This window comes from Protopterus annectens, chromosome 9.part0 (assembly GCF_019279795.1).
Source record: "Protopterus annectens isolate FY-2018-M chromosome 9.part0, PAN1.0, whole genome shotgun sequence".
Classification (NCBI taxonomy): domain Eukaryota; kingdom Metazoa; phylum Chordata; order Ceratodontiformes; family Protopteridae; genus Protopterus; species Protopterus annectens.
This window is the reverse complement of record NC_056743.1, coordinates 237,689,412-237,708,080: the sequence shown is the minus strand read 5'-3', so window position 1 is coordinate 237,708,080 and position 18,669 is coordinate 237,689,412. Positions and strand designations below refer to the sequence as shown.

Here is an 18,669-nt window from a genome sequence, read left to right as displayed (position 1 = left end):
GCCTGACACACAACCTTCAACGAAGGTATGACCCTTCACGCATGTCTCCATGCAGAAGACGCTTAGCTGAGAATCGAACCGGACAGCGTCTTAATGTGAGGCGTTATATATAAAAACGTACGATTGGGTGATCAGAACAATAAGTTAGAAATATCAGAATATGAATCGATAATAAGATTAGCAGCAGATAGAATACCAGGATTGAATAATAGAATAACATTAAAACTGATGTTAGATTTTCGACAGAAACAGTATAGGTAAATAGGTACTCTTAAAAGGAATTATAAATTAGATATAGTTGAGAATAAATAGGTAAAGAATACATTTTGAAGCTAAATTAGTGCCATTACTTTTTGAACGATTTAGTTGTCGAGTGTATTATGTGACAATAGATGGATAGATGTTGTGTTTATAAATTAATAATTTTATTAACTTTTTAGAGTTGAATATTTTTCTTATATGTATTGCGATGCTATTCTCACATATATGCATGTAATATGATGTATAAGAATGGAAGCTGCATTTTTTAGAATTATTTGCATTTTTAATGAGATGCTAATGATGTTAGATTATACACTGGATCGCTGTGTCATGTGAGGGTTTTTTTGAAATTGTTATAAATTTTAAGGTTCATCATTGTTTGATTTTAACACTGAAGAAGGGACATTCCCGAAAGCTTTGTTTGTTAATAAATTGAGCGTTTTCCATCTATTTGTTTTTTCTTTTAATGTAATAATTTACTCATGGATAAAGACATGTTTACCCAGTGAAACTGATGTAAAACTCTCCTCTTCTCATAATTAATCAACACTCCATGGCAGTGATTTGGTTATCATTAGATTTATTCCCAAGTGGTAAGGCTTGACACATCAAACTTTATTCTCAAGACACCAGACGCTAACCAGAGTAAATCCCACATGACCCACTGTGCTGGCTATAGCAGGAATTATTGAGATTATAACATGGCATAGATTGAGTTGTCAGTATTTATTTCAAAAGTGAGCAACTTTTTAAAATGGAAAAAAAGTGTCACATGAGATCATAATGAGTAGCAGATCTTAAATCTGTAATGTCATTTTATTATTTAAATGTACTTTTTACGTGCTCCAGTAATAGTGTCAAGATGAATAAACTTGCTGACAGGACTCTGAGTTTCAGAAACAGAACTTATTTTCTTATAAGGTTTGTAAGACAAATCTGTGTGCATTTTCGTTAGACACCAAGCAAAAGTTATGTGTGAAGTAAAGTTCAAGAAATGGGAGGCAAAGAATGGGAAACCAGATATTCTTGCAAGGAGTAACTAAAAGCCATCATGATCCACAAGGCCAACATTATGGATTATTGTAATCATACCATGATATCTTTGGTGTAGTCAGTATTTTTTTTTTTTTTTTTTTTTTTTTAGAAGTGAGTTAGTTTTCAAAAAAAGTGAGAAGTATTACATTCTCATAGTGGGTGATGGACAGCAGTATTTATTTTTTTATATCTTATTACTCAATTCATTTTTTAAACTAAAGTTATACAGTTTATATTTTTTTGTTATGTATAAGAAGAGTAATATTTAAATTTTTAAATAGAGTAGCACATCATTTCCTGACAGGTCTGAGAGAGGTCTGCTTCTGTTATGTTTGTGGTGGTAGAATGGAAGAATAGCTTAATTAATTTTATGAATTACTGATAAAAAGCATAGTCTCACTTATTTAGAGGTTCATAGGTTGGTACTAGGCTATCGGCCCTAGAGCCTGTACAAGCCTAGCCATAACAATTCCCTGGATATTTTATTCCCACAGTATTTACTTCCCTGGACCCCTGTCTAGCAGGGGGACTGACGTGATCCCCGGGGTGAATTTCCTAAATATATAATATAATTATTATAATTATTTGTCGTCTCTCAATTTTGGCCCTGCTTTTTAACTTAAGATGCCTCCTGTATGCCTAAGGGGTTTTCGGCATATCACCAGCTGGGGATTTACAACGGATGAGATGTATTGTGTTTGGACCTCATCTTTCATTATCACTAAGGGTGTTTTGGTTGGTACATCAATTACCACTGGATTTTGGTTGCTTTTTACTGATGGAGTAGGTCAGCTATCAGTCATAGTTTACAAATCATGATTGGGCCTAACTCTGCACTAACATTGTGAATTCCATCTTATGAAGGATTATGTTTGGCTTTATCCTCTAAGGTTCTTTATCTTGGCTTTTGGAAGCCACATACAGGCATTGTGATTTGTGTCTAAGCTTTTTTCATATTTGGTTCCTACAAGTCACAACATTCAAGGCTGGAAACTGATATTTAAGGTGGACATATTTGTTGGATGGGTACCCCGAGCTTCATTTATTGGCTTTTACATCAATGGAATTATCACTTAACAAATACAAGCCTTTTTTTGTTTTTTTTCCAACTAAATCGTCTTATGTATGCCTAAAGAGTTTTCTGCACAACCAAGATTTGTGGTTCATACAGAATGGGACCAATCGTGCATTTTGGTGAACATTTTTTTTTATTTCAAACCAACTAGCAGTGTGTTCCGGCCTGGGCATGACTTTTGTTTGGTGACGAAGAATAAACAAGGTGTTGGATTACAGCCTTCATTTCTATAACCAGCTGTCCCTTACAGATGCAGATGTGGGTCTGCTATTAGAGCTGGCTTATAGTGAGCCACATGGATTAATTTTGCATTAGCATTGGGAACTGTACTTCCTCCTTTGTATGAATATTTGTTTTTTCTACCTCAAAGCATCTACATACTGGCTTTTATAAACTATCAACAGGTACTGTAAATTATGATCATATTTTTGGATTTGGGCTCTATTCTTCTATTTGGGGCTCTATGTACAAATACACAATATTGCAGCCTTTAAATCGCTGCCAAAGGTGGACTTGGTCATCCGGAGCTTGGGCGTTTGGCTCTAGGATTAGTGTGACTTTTGTACACATATACACAAACTCTTTAACTCATTGGGCCTTGAACTTTGAATTTTGAAAGACCTGATTCATTTGAACTATTGAATTATTTTGGTCCTTATTACCAGTTATATTCAGTTTCTTGTGTATAACAATTGGACTTGAAGAATTGCAATTTTTTTGTATGGCTAACATAGCCGTTCACATAAGTTTGGGGTGTAGAATGCTTGATTAGGTCCTTTTTTGTACAGGGCACTACTGTATTAGTGCTTAGTACATCTTTTGGTATTGCTGTTGTCCAGGTGGCTCCTTGATAATAATTATTATCAAATCTATGGATTGGCTGGGCTGCAACATAATACTGATTTGGTGTTCATGGTGGTGATGAAAGTCACTCATATAAATGCTAATAGCCCTCAACATCTGAAGTGAGCTGTTGTGCTTTCTTTATTAAGGCCAGAGATGAAGGTCGGCCATTATGATTTCCAACTAAGAAGGTCAGATTTTGACCCATAACAGCCATATTTGATTTGTTTTGTTTGTGTTTTGGTTGTGTGTTGGGTGCATTTTTTTATTACTTATGGCAGAGACGAAGGTCGGCCATTTCATTCCCCAACTCTGTGTTGGTTTATGACCTCTAATACTTACAACTTTGTTATTCAAGGAACAGGGCAATTGGCTAACCAGGGGCTGATCCTTTATATTTATGTTCTGTTGCAGTTCTGGTGATTGATGCCTATACTGGTGGTGTTTTTTTACATTATATATATATATATATATATATATATATATATATATGGGTCTACTTCTTTTGACCTAACTTTCATTTGCCTGACACTCATTTGCCTGAGACCAAATGACTGAAATTTCATTTGCCTGATAAGTATTATTAGCAAGAAAATGGAATATGCCCACTTCCCCACTGCAGTACGACCCTGGAGTTAGAATATATAGTTAGGGGGGGTGGGGGGGCACAGCCCCCCACAACGGGGGGGGTGTGGGGCGAAGCCCCCCACTTACTTTTCTGTTACTAAGCAATATTACATCAAAAGTTAACAATATCATATGAAATGAAGTGGGGGGTTTCACACCCCCCACACCCCCCCTAACTATATATTCTAACTCCAGGGTCGCACTGCAGTGGGGAAGGGGGCATATTCCATTTTCTTGCTAATAATACTTGTCAGTCAAATGAAGTGTCAGTCAAATGAAGTGTCAGGTCAAAAGATGTAGACCCACATAAATATATATATATATATATATATATATATATATATATAGAGAGAGAGAGAGAGAGAGGTACTGAGTGTAGAGAAATTGATTATTGGTAGCTATCTTTTTCAGATCGGGGGTCGATTTGGACATTCAGTTTCCTAGACATTGTCACTCTTATTTATGTGAACCAGGCTATTATTTCTATTTTTGTGATATAACTTTCATGTCTTCACTGTTTTAGTTTATTTTGGTCCTGATCTAGGGCCACATTCAGTTATTATACTTCAGTTTATTACTGTTGGTTATAACTAGTCTTGAAGGTACCAGTCATTGAATTTGAGATATACAGGGGATATTTATGATGGATCTCTCAAAATTATTGGAGGGTCTTGGAAGCCTTTGGTTTGAGACAACCAGGTTTAGACAATTACACTACAGGGGTTACAGACCCTGATAGCATTTGTGGCACACTTTTTCAAAACTCACCAAAAATATGAGAACCCTGAGGTCCAATATTTGGCATCTGAAACTTTTTAAGGTGTACAAATTTAAAGATATCACCCCACGTGGACTAAGGGTTCAAATTCAACTCTTAGTGAGCCAGGTGGATGATCAGTTATTACAGGATTGGGTTCAGACTCAACATAAAGCCTCTATGGCTTCTGTAGATACTCTTATTTCGTACTATGAGAGAACCATTGACCAATGCATTGGAGAAGTTGGACTTAATTGTGAGGAGGTAAAATGTTATGAAGGGGAACCTTTTTTTTTTTACTAAACACCTTCATTTACTGGCTAAAGATCTATCTGTTTTAGAACAGCAATTAAAAAAGAAGACGATGCAGAAGTTTAATCTTGACATTTCAAATTATGATAGAGGGAAGCCTTTTGGTATACAAAAGAATGTTAGATTCCAGGACCAAGGTTATAACAGGTTAGTAAAAGGAAAAGACCAAGGTCAATATTGAAGAATAATGGGAATGGTCATGGGGGCACATCGGGAGACAAATCTTTATCCACCACTGATGTGGAATTGACTTGTACCCAGGAGTCGCCCGTTGCCAGAGAAGGCCCACTACTGACCCTTTAGGGGGAAGAGACACAGAGGGGGTAGAAAACATCAAATGAGTAGGCAGCATTCAACAACTTGTGGATATGATTCTACCTCACTAAATGTTAATCACAACAATGTGCACAATATCGCTAGTCAGGCTTTGTCTGATATTGAAATAAACCTACTGAATAAGGGTTTAAACTTTGTCCCGGGTTTTTTTTGTCAATGAAGACACATTTGTCAATGACTGTAATGATTTTTGTAGAATATTAAATCTGAAACAGTTTTTTTCAGGGACTTTCCAGTCTCAAAGATCTACTGGTTTTCACTTCCACAATTCCAATTTCATGCCACCCATGGACAATCACGTTTCAATATTCAAAGAATGTTTTCTCAAATGTTTCAATATTCAAAGAATATGTTCTCAAAGATCTACATTTTAACATAAATGTATACAGTAACATCAGACACAATCTCACCAAACAGGAACAACAGGCTCTAACCCAACTTCATGATTTGGTAATCCTACCAGCAGACAAAGGGGGTGGTGGTTGTCATGGACTGGTCCATGTATTTAGCTGAGGCTGAACATCAACTATCTAATGGCCAGTTCTATATGCACATGCCACTGGAGCCCACTTTCAAATTTAAAAAAGAAATTGATCAGTTTTTGAAACTGGCTCAGCAGGAAGGTATTATCACAAAGAGTTCCAACTTATTGTACCTGACCCACAATCTCAATACCTATATTGGCTGCCCAAAATACATAAACATCCTACCCAGCCACCGGGGAGACCGATTGTATCGGGCAGGGGGTCTCTGACTGAGCCTTTATCGGCCATTTTGACTGAGTATCTACAACCTTTACTATCTATGGTTAGAGCAAGGATTAAGGATACCACCTAGTTTCTTCAGATCATTACCAACACTCAGCTGGATCCTAGTTGGTTGATGTGCACATCGGACGTCACCGCTTTATACACTAACATTCCCCATTGGGCGGGTCTAGAAGCCATTCGCTTTTGGTTGGAAAAAGCTGACATATACACTCCTGGGTTTAACACTTTGTTAGAACAAGTTCTGTTAGACAAATTAATAAAGAATGTGTTTTACTTCCATGGTAAATGTTACTGGCAATTAGAGGGACTGCCATGGGGGCTTCTTTTGCCCCCATTTATGCTGACTTGTTCATGGGGTACATTGAAGAACAGCTTATTTATGATGCCAGCCACAATATATTTTTGGAAGAATTGGACATTTGGAGGCAGTACTTGGATGATTGTTGGGATAATCCGTGGTTGTGCAGTGGTAGCGTTGTTGCCTCACAGCAAGAGGTTCTCCTGTTCGATTCTCGGCTGGAGTGAGGGGAGTGCCTTCTGTGTGGAGTCTGCATGTCCTCCCCACGGTTGGGTGGGCATTCAAAAGACATGTGTAAATGGGCGTGCTTTCATTTGAAGGTTGGACGTCGAGCTGGCACCTTAGCATTCGTAAAAATCTACTGCCAATCATTAGCGGATCGGAGTTCCGCTGTGGCGATCCCTAACCGGGAAAAGCCAAAAGACAAACAACAACAAATTGGATGATTGTTGGATGGTGTGGAGAGGAGATGTGACTTATATACAGGAATTTGTACAATACCTAAATGAAAATAAGTGGGACATTCATTTCACATTGAAATGGGATTATAATCAAATCACTTTTTTGGACTTGAGTGTTATTCGAGAGAGTTATCATATGTTGAGAACAAAAGTTTTCTGGAAATTTCCCCAGTTCAATATCCTGCTTCATGCAACAAGTCATCATCCTTGACACATCATCCACAACATCCCTAAGTCCCAGTTTCTCAGGATTAATCTCATCTGTTCTATGAAGCAGGGCTTTTCATTACAGCAACAGGATCTAACTAATAAGTTCCTCTGCAGGGGCTATCAGGCTCATAATATAAATTAGGCCTGTTCATTTGCCTCAGAACAATCTAGGGCCAATCTTTTGCAGTATCAACATACCTCTAACAGTCTGGAGAGAAATCCTTCTCAACCCATACGCCTGGTCACCTCCTTTGGATGCAACATTAACACATTTAGACAAATCATTGACAATCATTGAGACACACTTTTGGCCAATGAAAAATTATCTGAACTCTTATCACCACATTGTTTGTTTTCATATCACAGAGGTCCTACACTCAACTCTCATTTCACTCATTCTAAGTATTCGTCACCTTCCAATACTCAACTCTCATTTCACTCATTATAAGCATTCGTCACCTTCCAATACACAGCAGCAGCTGACACTATTTGGGGACAAACTGGTGGGCAGTATTCCTTGTGGTCACTGTTCTGCGTGTACATATGTCTTAAAGACTAAAGCGTTTACCAGCAGCAATACCTCCAAGATATACAAGATTTATTCTTTTGGAAATTGCAGCAGTGACTGGGTCATATATCTAGTAACCTGTTTTTGTTCCGCCTTCTTTGTGGGACAAATCTCATGGCCACTGAGGTTTCATATCAGTGAACACCTCAGTGACATTAGAAACAAGAGTGTCTAACTCAATATTCAAATATATTTTGACTTACACCACTGCTAGATTTAATTTTATCATTATAGATAACGTTCAGGACAACAGAATGTGTAAAGCAGGGCGGCCTACCATTTTAAACAAAAAAGAATCAAGTTGGAGTGTTAGGCTAGGTGCTGTGTTTAAGTCTGGCCTTAATGAGCTTGGCTAATTTTGGTATGAACCAATAAGAAGATGATTCCAATTATGTCTTTTATTATTTAAATCATCAGGATTTCTTTGTGTGTTTTAACACTGAAGAAAGAATTATTATTGCCAAAACCGGTTTGCTACTATTTTTGGAGTTGCCACAATAAAGAATTGATTTTCTTCATATCCTCCTTGGTGCTGGACCATTTTTGTGTTTGGTATGAATTTCCTATCTCCCCATCCAATCGTCAAGGTTCCTTTTGAAGAGGGCCAAGGAGGCGCTCTGCTTGATATGTATGAGCAGTCTATTCCAGAGTCTGGGGAGGCTCTGGGTCAGGAACCTATCCCTCCAGCATGTTTTGTTCATTGTGATGACAAGGTTTAGATCCCTGGAGCATGTGGCTCTGAGGGATTGGGATTTCTTTAAGTGTAGCATGTCCAACAGCTCAGGGTTTAACATGGCCTTGTATGTTCAGCAGAGATCGCCTCTGATTTTGGTTTTGTGCCATTGTGTGACACTGTCATTTTTGCAGTAACCATGCAGCAGGAGTTATAAAGTTCCAGCCATACTTACTACAGGATGTATTCCATTTCAAGTACATTGTATGTGGGTTCAAAATCTGATTTCTAGTTCACTGGCAAAAGTCATGGTATTGCATCAAGCATGCACACCCTGTCATTTAATTGTTTATTTCAGTACCATTCCACTCACTGTGTTGCATATTTATATTAACCCCAAAGGTCTTGCTCTGTATGGAGTTCCTCCCTTAGTAAGCTGCAGTGAAAGCAGGTTGTGCACTAGAGAAATAGAAGTTGATGTTTCCAGGACAAAGCATGTGGTCATTTGATCATTTAGCAGTCAATCACTAAGGATTTCAATGCTATGCTGGAAAGTTAGGCTAAATGCAGAATTTCACCAGCTACAACACAGGATCATCTAGAAGAAAATAGACTTAAAAATTCATAAATATTATGTTTGGCCAAAGTTACATGACATGAAATCAGTATCTTTTATTCCATTCTACTCAGCAGTATCCTCTGTATTATGCATAGAATCATAATTGATTAGCTTTACTCAACTAGAGAAGGTATGAGTCCTAATTTTTATATGCATCTGAAGAATATTTTTATTTTTGCATGTGAACTACTCCAACTCAGGCTAGTTCGGGTCAAAGTGTACAAAATATACAAATCCCATTTCAAGATTTTACATAGCTAGTTAAAGTATGCCATCTGCAAGCAAGCAATAAATGCACAGAGTCCTCAAACATGAGTAAATCTGTGATGATGTTCTGCAAAAGGATGATGTCATGCCATAAATTTCACCCTTTGAGTAGTTTTATTGTACTGAACAAGCATAGCATATTAACTCTGAATTCATAAACTACAATTCTTGATTAGTAGGTCAGCTGATTTTTTTTTAACTGATAACTGTTTATCTTACAACAGCTTGGAGGTCACTTATAGCATAAGTAAAGTGGAAAACAAAACATGGCTAAATCTCTCTGGACTATTTTGTATTATTTAAAAGTGTAACAGCCATGTCTCAGATGGCAATGATGAACAATGTTTTTATTCTTTGTAAGGTAAACGTGCACTCAGCTACGTATCATTCTCTTGTTCTGTGTGCATACATACATATTGTGCCATCAAAGGGGAATGTTTGTAACATCAGAGAGTTGTATTAAGACCTGCAACCACAAAGAAATGACAAAAAGGTATTCATGTCACTTTACTAGTATAACATACTGCAGTATTATTAGTATAACATACTGCAGTATTATTACTTGCTTACATGTGTAACAGCAGGCATTGTTTTTCTTTAAGTAAAAAACAGCTGAGACCTAAAAAGTAATTACTTGATTTTTATCTGTAGCATTTGAATCATATTTGGCTGTAAAAATTCTTCACAAGTTTTCATTTGAAGTATTAATATTTTACCAAGTACAGAGAAGAATTATCACTATACTGTTCTGTCTGTAATCTAGTCACTTCTCAAGCACACTCAGGTTTTAGCTTATGCACACTCACATATGAATTTAGAATTGCTTCATAATCTATTTTTCCTAGTTCCAGATTAATGTGCACTGAAAATGTATTACTTGTGCAGTTCTAGAAGCATATTTCACACGCTTCTCATATCACAATTATGTATCTTGTCTGTTGCATTCTAAGTATGACAGAAATGTACAAAGAAGTTAAGTAATTGTACGACAGTAATGTACTGCTACACATATGTAATGTTTTTTGCCTGTCTAGCACAAAACCAAGACTATTATTAGAACAAAACTGATTATACAGATCTGCATTTGTTTTACCTCATGATATAATGAGCTGCTATGGGACTTGTTTCTCCTAACAACAGTGTTTCAATATTCTCTGCAGTCCTCTGCTCACTGGTATTCCTCACTCATTTATGAGGATTTACAGCTCTGGCAATCTGACACACTAGATCTTATAGACATTGCTTAATGGCAGGAGTCATTGTAATGCTTTGAATCTCACTCAAATAATTCATTTTTTCTCCAAGGTAAGTATCTGTTATGTCTTTGCCCATCTGATTCCATTAGTGTATATAATGATGTTTGACAGCATGATATGATAAAGCTTTGCATGATCGCACATTAGCTGCTGAAACCACGGTAACCTACTTATTTTTTATATGCTGATGGTTAATTGCCGGATTTCAAGCGTATTGTACATGACTATAGTTTGCTTCCCAGTAGGTTTAGCGGTCATAGCTTCTTACAAAACATGTTCAATTCATGACTCTTTGTGTCTTTAGAGGAAGAAAAACTATTTATTTTTTGTGTACAAGGGGGAAGATATCTGTTTTGCTACGTCTTTCAAGACATCATAAGCAAAATCTCTGCTCTTCTGCTCCGATTGTTGTTATTCATTCACAGTAACACAGAGGCAAATGCTGTGTGATATTCTCAATGCAGGGAACTAACCAAACTGTTTTGGAATTAGCAAGCCGTATGTTTTTTATTACTAATATACCAGGCATAAGAATTATGCAAATGTTATGGAATTTGAGTACAGTCCATTTGCGTTAGGCCTTTAAGGCCAATAAAGTAATCATTTAGAGCTAGTCAGCTGTTTATATTTCTTAGTAGCTGTAATGAATTTATAGATGCACTAGTTAGTAATAAAACTATAATGAAGTCATTCATACAGATATAGTTATGAGTTTATGTTTACTAGTTTATATTCTTCTCATAGTCCCAAAGACAAGGTTTCATTTCTATTAACTCCAATTGCTGTCCATGGATTTTAGTTTTGTACATCACCTGCTTATATACTTCCAGAATATGAGCCCTTAAAAATCAAAGGCTTTCCTTCTGTTTTTAGATATCCACTTTAACCATTCCAGGTCATATCATATGGGAACCAAGAACCAGTCCCAAACACTCAACAGGCCTAAGACAGAGATATAATCCTGCAGAAGATGTCAGACCATTAAAAGTTATGTAATATGATGCGGGTATAAGGGTGGCATAGAAAGAAGAATAGTTGGGAAGTGTTCTTGTACAGTTTTTATAAGAAAAGCAGCAGTAAGCAATAACATTATACAGGTAGGAAATATATAACATGCAATATTTAGGACTATAGTGTATGTCATGTACAAGTCACATAACAAGTACTTTATGCCACATTCATTGTTTTTAGTAGCATTAATGCATGGGAATGCTTGTAATACTAATCTGCTGCTGGTACACAGAATTGGCATTATTAAGAATGGTGTGAAAATAATCATTACATAAGTATTTCAAATGTATTGATGTCTTAACATCGTAGATGAATTGCAAGTCTCCATCACATTAGTTTTTCAAGGGTATCAGAAGAATGCCTTCCATTGTGTTTTCATTAACACTAATAATATGTGTTTAGGCTTCAGTAATTGGGCAACATATAAGACTAGCACAATCTAGTAACTTAAATTAATTGATCATTATGCTATTCCTATCATATTGCTTCTTTAGCTTTGGTGGATCGATGATTTTATTAAGCATTATACATTGGTAGGGTCATAAGAAATATCTCGGCACAAGTATTTATATATCACAAAGTAGTAAAGTATCGTTGCGCAAGTAGTGGAAACAAAATCCAATTAACGTAAAAGCCACCACTGTCCCAAGCACAAATAAATCCTTTCCAGATAGTAGGGTAAGACGGCTTTATTGTCAAAAAGCGCCAAAAATGAACACTGCAACTCAGAAACGCCAACAAAGAACACAGCAATAACGCACTCCAAACACACATTTATATATCACACTAAGCTGACTTTCTAATATAACTTTTGCAAAGATGTCCCCTAGACAGACATCCCCTGACATGTTGGTGTACCAATGGGGCAACATTTTACATAATAATGTATGCCTAGTGCTTTGTGTGTTTTATATGGCTATTATACTAACTGTATGAACACAGAAACTAAGCTGTTGGCCTATACATTATTATAGACATTTGTATGGGGATGTTAAGATAAAACTATTCCCTTGGAATAAACTCAGCTTTAGCAATCCTTTATGTTTAATAACACTTAAGGGGCTTTAAGGGTGCAATACTAAAAGCATAAAACATCTGTTTTGTTAATGGCCTAATACAAAAATGTGCAAACACCTGCTTGTTTCTGCTTTATTAAAAACCTGACTCTTACATGATTTGTATTCTTCATTTTGATGATGTATTTATATGAAAATATTGGATAATCCAGATGATGACTAGATAAATAGTCCTGTCAACTGGTGTGTATATTTCTCAAGTGCCAAAACCCTCAAGAGATGAAAGCATACAGCAGCATGTCCACACATCCTTGATATATATGGGTCTATGTCAATTAAACGAATGCTTGAAATGTTGAACGTCATACAGTCGAGACCATATGTTCGACATTTCAAGTATTCGAAGAATGACTTTTAACAGTGCCATACGGTGCAGAATGGGAGAATTTCCCTTTTCTGTACTGAAGGGTGGTCTCGGAGTCTGTATATTTAAGTAGGAGGTGTGGGGGTATAGGGGAGCTTTCCTCCCTGCTCGCAATATTAAGGTATGTTTTTCTTTTTTTTTTTTTGTTATATATTCGAACTTCCAAATGTCAACCATATGGTCTCAAACATATGGTATTCGACATTTTGGACATAGACCCGATATATATATATATATATATATATATATATATATATATATATATATATATATATATATATATAACTGAAGACTAATGCAGAGTCAAACAACTTGAAGGCTTGAGCTTTAATGGTTGTATAGAAAGACATTCCAGATAGCGGTTTCGGAACTATACAAACTCACAAACACTGCTTCTACAAGGGCCAACTGAGCGTAAAGCTGATTTGCTAGTACTCTGGATATGATAGCCAAAGTACTTTTCATGACATGGTTCACTGAGTAACACTCTACACTGGAGTGATAGCTGGGAGAGTATAGGAAAAATGTGCAACATTATCCATGGAGGTGATATAGGTATCAATAGGACCTGTACACAGCATAATAGGACATACTGTATATAACACAGATAGTGATACCATTCATGTACATCAGAAGCTTAAAAGCACGCAATGCAGGAAATGTAAGGGCTAATTTTGGGGACTGGGGGTAAGTAAAAAAGGTTAAAAGTCCAACTTGTTTGAATGCCATGTACCCAAATCTTTCACTACCACAATGGATGGTGGTGGAAGTAAAGCATATGTCTGATGTCATGAGAACAACATGGATCACAATAATAAATAAACTAAAAAATGTATCCATCAGTCGAAAGTATGAAAATCAGAGTGAGCTAACAACTGAATGCAGCTGACATCACAGCAATATAACCTAATGTCTACCTTTATCGGTTCATAGATAAGTTCTAGGCTAGCAGCTCTTGTAAATCATTTTAAGCCTAGCAACTTTTCCTCTCAAAGGTGAGAATCAAACCCTGTACCTTCTGTCTATGAGGTAGACATGTTAACCATTATGGCAACCCCCAATCCCATTTTCCATGGGGAACAAAGTCACATCCCACATACACGTTTCATCTCCAAACTCCCTAACTGTAAATGACTGATTCTGAGAAGCATGCCATTACTGACCAGCTACCCTCTCTGCAACAGATTCTCCTTGACTCCTACCCCACAACACAGCAACTTTGTCTCTCTCTCTTGAACCCACTCACTCATATGCCACAATCTGTCCCTATGTTCACACTACTAACCACATTAGACATGTTCATTCATTCCTTTGCTGAGCCCATATTCACATGTGTACTAATCACTACTGAAATGCTTGAAGTCACCAGATTTGTCAATTTATCAACATCTATATGTTCTCATGTTAGAATGTGTGTTATCAAACAACATGGAAGTAAGATGACTATGTTTGGTGATTGGATGAATAAGGCTTATAAGGGGTCAGTATAACGGAGGTTGATTAAGTATGCATACTTTGCTTTATCACTGGGAGCAAAAAAGTCTCAAAATGAATCTGGTGAAAAGAAAGTAGACAAAAGTTTTTCATCACTTCAGCAAAACTGCATCTGATGAGGGCAATTTGCTTCTCATGATTTCTGATAGATCTAACAAATAAGAACAGTATGATATGCTCTTTATATACAATAATATCAATAACATATAAATAAGAACCTGTGAAAATACTTTTGGTGCAGAACAAAGACAATAATCTGATAATAAGAGGGCAACAATAAGTGTGTATTGGGGGACTATGGGTAGATACAATTTGCTTTTAACAAGAGATAATATTCACAATACTAGAGAATGTATTAGAAGGTTATACATATTAATTTACAGCACAGGCATTACCTCAAATTGTATATCGTTCAAATATTTATTAAAGATAATTTGCAGCAAACAGTACATCTCTTTTTATGCAGTCATGTTTGCTGTGCATTGACTTTCTGTGCTTTATATTGTTCAGCAGCTTTTAAAACATACTGCTATATAAATTAAAATGGCCATCAATATTCACCAGCTCTTTTGGACACAGGAATAAAGTCCATACTGTTGTCCTGCTGACCCAACTGCTGGCATGGGGTTGATGAAAATGCCTATCCTTGGAAGGGTGGGTAGATTAGGACTATCTACTGTCACAATAGTGCCAAGGAGGGGTGTTCAGACAACAAGCAGTGAATGCAGGAACACTACCTGCAAACACATGAAAGCATGCATTCACACAGGGACAGCAGAGGTGCCCCACTGGTGACAGGGTTCCTTGTCCCCATGTAAAATGCAGGTGAATTCAGGAATAAACTTTTCTTGTGGAACTCTTGAAGTAATAAAATGTATAACAAAAGAAGTAAAATAATAAAAAGTTGGAAGAAGTCCCTATCCCCTAACTCAAGACCACAGTAAAATATGCCACCAAGGAACTTGTAAGCACCGTTAAAAAATGTAAAGCAGAGTACAGATTCAGTGTTGCCATAGGTACCAAGTGAAACTACAGTTAAGTTACAAACCTGAAGAATAATGTTCAAAAATGCACTGAGCTCATACATAACAAACAGCACTGTGATCCCAATCAAATAACCAATAAATTAGCAGATTTATCCCTCTTACCCAGATTGCTACACCAATTATCCCCGAAATGTTGTTCCCCTTAAAATGACCTTGGAACAAACCTTATCCCTGCAAAAGGCTAAAAATAATATTTCTATGGGATCAGAGAACATACCATGCTGCATTCTCGTCAGTGTGAAGCATTAACTATTCAAGCCTCTACTTAAAGTGTTCACCTTAACTATTTCAGTAAGATTAGCTCCTGCACCATGTAGAACAGCCACTGTGGCTTAAACAAGAGTGGCCCCTCTGAAGACCTAGGAAATTATAATCCTATCTGCCTCACAAGCCTTATATGCAAAGTCATAGAATGAATCATAGCAAAACTCCTTTATGCAGGCACAGGCAACATAACCAATCTAGACACCACTTAGTCTGGTTTTGTGAAAGGCAGGTCCCATCTCCTGAGCCTAGTAAACTTCCCTGAAAAGGTTGCAGAGGCTGTGAGCAGTGGTCCCCTCTACACATGCCGATTATCTTCATCTGCCAACGAATTCTGACGCTAGCCTACATTACCTGTACTATTGAAGAATTAGACAGACTTAATGTAACCCCCTGTAATGTCTACTGGATTGCAAATTGGATATCCAACAGATCCCAAGTAGTGAAAGTTTTTGGTACCCACTGTAAACACAAAATTGCAATCTGTGGGGTACCACAGATGTCAGTGCAGGGACCCCTCCTATTTGTCATTGAATTTACAGCTATCTGAACCAATATCCCTGACGTGTGGTTGACCAAGTTTGCTGATGACTGCAAGATGGGTACTGTTATCTGCTGATACTAAACTGCTCCAACAAAAATGAGAATATGCATATACCTGATGTACTAAAAATGGCCTCAAGCTAAATGCAAAAAAGTGCAGCATAATAGCATTTAGCAAAAAGAAAAAAAAAGGAGCTGAATTCTACCTCATATGTTATAAGTGGTACTCCTGTTCAGATACACTCGTACCAGACATGTGTATGTGGACAATTCTTTCTCTGTCTAATTTGGTCACCATTTTTCCACCATAGTCAAGAAATCCTTCTGTCAGGCCCAGTTAATTTCCAAGTAAATATCTGCAAGATTTAAATAAGTCATCTTATTAATGTACTCTACTAAGCACATTGCTCAACTAGAAAGGCTCCAGCAATTTAACCAAATTTAAATTAAAGTCGTTAAAATGTGTTGATTTTCCTCACAGATTAGGACAGCTGTCATTATATTTAACAGCCTTCCAGCTGCTGTCAGGTGACCTGTGTCTTGCTTTTAGGGCAATATAACACCCAATCCTATTTGCCCTTATCTTTCTTCACAAAACCAGTTGTTCTACAAACACCTGTTCTAGGGCCTAAATTTACACTATTAAATAAGTAAGGCTCACTGCAGGGATAGGTTCCTAGCCCAATGTATTCCCAACATATGGGATTAGTTGCCACTACACTCCTTTGCCTACCTTTAAGGCCAGTCTTGTTAATGGATGGGTAGACACAAATTTTCACCAGGGTTATCATGTATGGCCCTGCTTGACTGGGGAGGTAAGCAGTAGTAAGTGCTACTAAAGGATGCCAAAAACTTTTAAGTGAGTCTTCTTAAAGGTGTATATGACTAGACATCTTACGGCCTTGTGATCACTTAACTAATACTGTTTCTGTATTCTGGTTAGGACAACACCAGTTGTTTGCACTTCTTGCCATTGTAAGTGAGGGCACAAATGACTGCTAAGCCTGTCTGTATAATGATACCCAGTAGCCAATTTTAACCTTCATGGGAAATCCTGAATCCAGGTGAACAAACTGGTATGGCCAACGGGGGGTGCTTATTGTTTAGCAGGTGCTCCAGCAAAATGCATATAGCAAAAAATACCCACCAGTATTGACCTTGTTATAAGCCATTTGACATTTTGGACTTTCTGCAGATAGTTTTGGTAAACTTTAATTACTCTGCTCTAAAGTGTAGAATACTCTACTCAGTGGCCATAAAATTTTGTCTTAGGTTTAGTCATTGATGAGTGACATCCAATAGATAGGACAATAGTATTTTATTGTACATCTATGTCTGCAGTAGATGTGAACAAAACACAGTAATATGAATTCTAACCCACAAGTTAGAAACATCTGAAGAAACAGAACAGATGGTTACTTTTTCTTTCAACCCCAGACAAACTTTTTATTACAAATGAATTAGCCAGCAGGCATACAATTTTGGCATTAGTGACTGGCACTCTAAAGTGAGAGAACTAATATTTGATTTACATGCTTTGCATAAGTAGATAGGATATTACGTATTTCTCAGAAGTCAACTTTCTCAGAGGTAATATATATGAGTAACATGGTTGTGGGGAGAACAAGACCCCTATATCATGGTGTACTGAACAGGTGAAGCCCTTGCAAAGCTGGTTTAATACTGGTTTAATTAGAGGGGAGTTTGTGTGTTTTCAGTCTTGTTGCCTTAAAGTATTTACAAGTTTCCATCACTTATGTGTTGGTTTTACGTCATGGAGACAGGTAATCATTAGGACAAGAAGGAAGTAGAGAATGCATGTTTTAATTTTAATTCTGTACTAATAAAGTTTATCCTGCCTATGTACCTTATCCATATGCTAATGCATGAGCAGAAGGACTCAATGCACTGCTTCTTCAATAGAATTGAACTGGACAATGAAGTTTACTATCTAACTGAAGGAGTACCTCCACCAACTATAACATATGAGACAAATAGAAATGCACATGTTATTCTTGAATGTGTGCATTTAGCCTGACAACTTTAAATGTCAATGATACATACTGTACACCGAAGCCCATATTGTTAATAGTGGATAACAACTCTCCTGTTAACAACTGGTTAATAAAACTCATAAAAAGGGCATATGGATTACAAATATTAATGCAATTTAAGAGGCATTACACCACAGCAGCTACATGAAAGTAATGTTCAGACGCATTCTGAATGCAATTATATTTAAACTTGGAAGTACAAGGTTTCATCCTCTAGAAACGCTCAGAATGGTACACCAAATTTTAGCAATCTATTTTCTGTAGGATAACTGTATTATGTGAGGTTCTTCATCAGCAATTTAATGGTGACAGAATGTGGGTCACAGATTGCATAGTGTATGAGCAGTGGTGATCCAGAAACAACAACAGCACACACACACACACATACATATATCTAAATGAAATATCATGATAATTTGGTGCACTTATCCAAATATATAACTAATAGT

The 18,669-nt window shown here is 36.9% G+C and overlaps 1 protein-coding gene across 1 annotated transcript in view; it reads left to right on the top strand.

Moving 5' to 3' along the window:
• Positions 1-18,669, top strand: part of TRIM66 (tripartite motif containing 66) — a 419,382-nt gene that overhangs the window by 316,065 nt on the left and 84,648 nt on the right. The gene's annotated exons all lie outside the window — the stretch shown is intronic.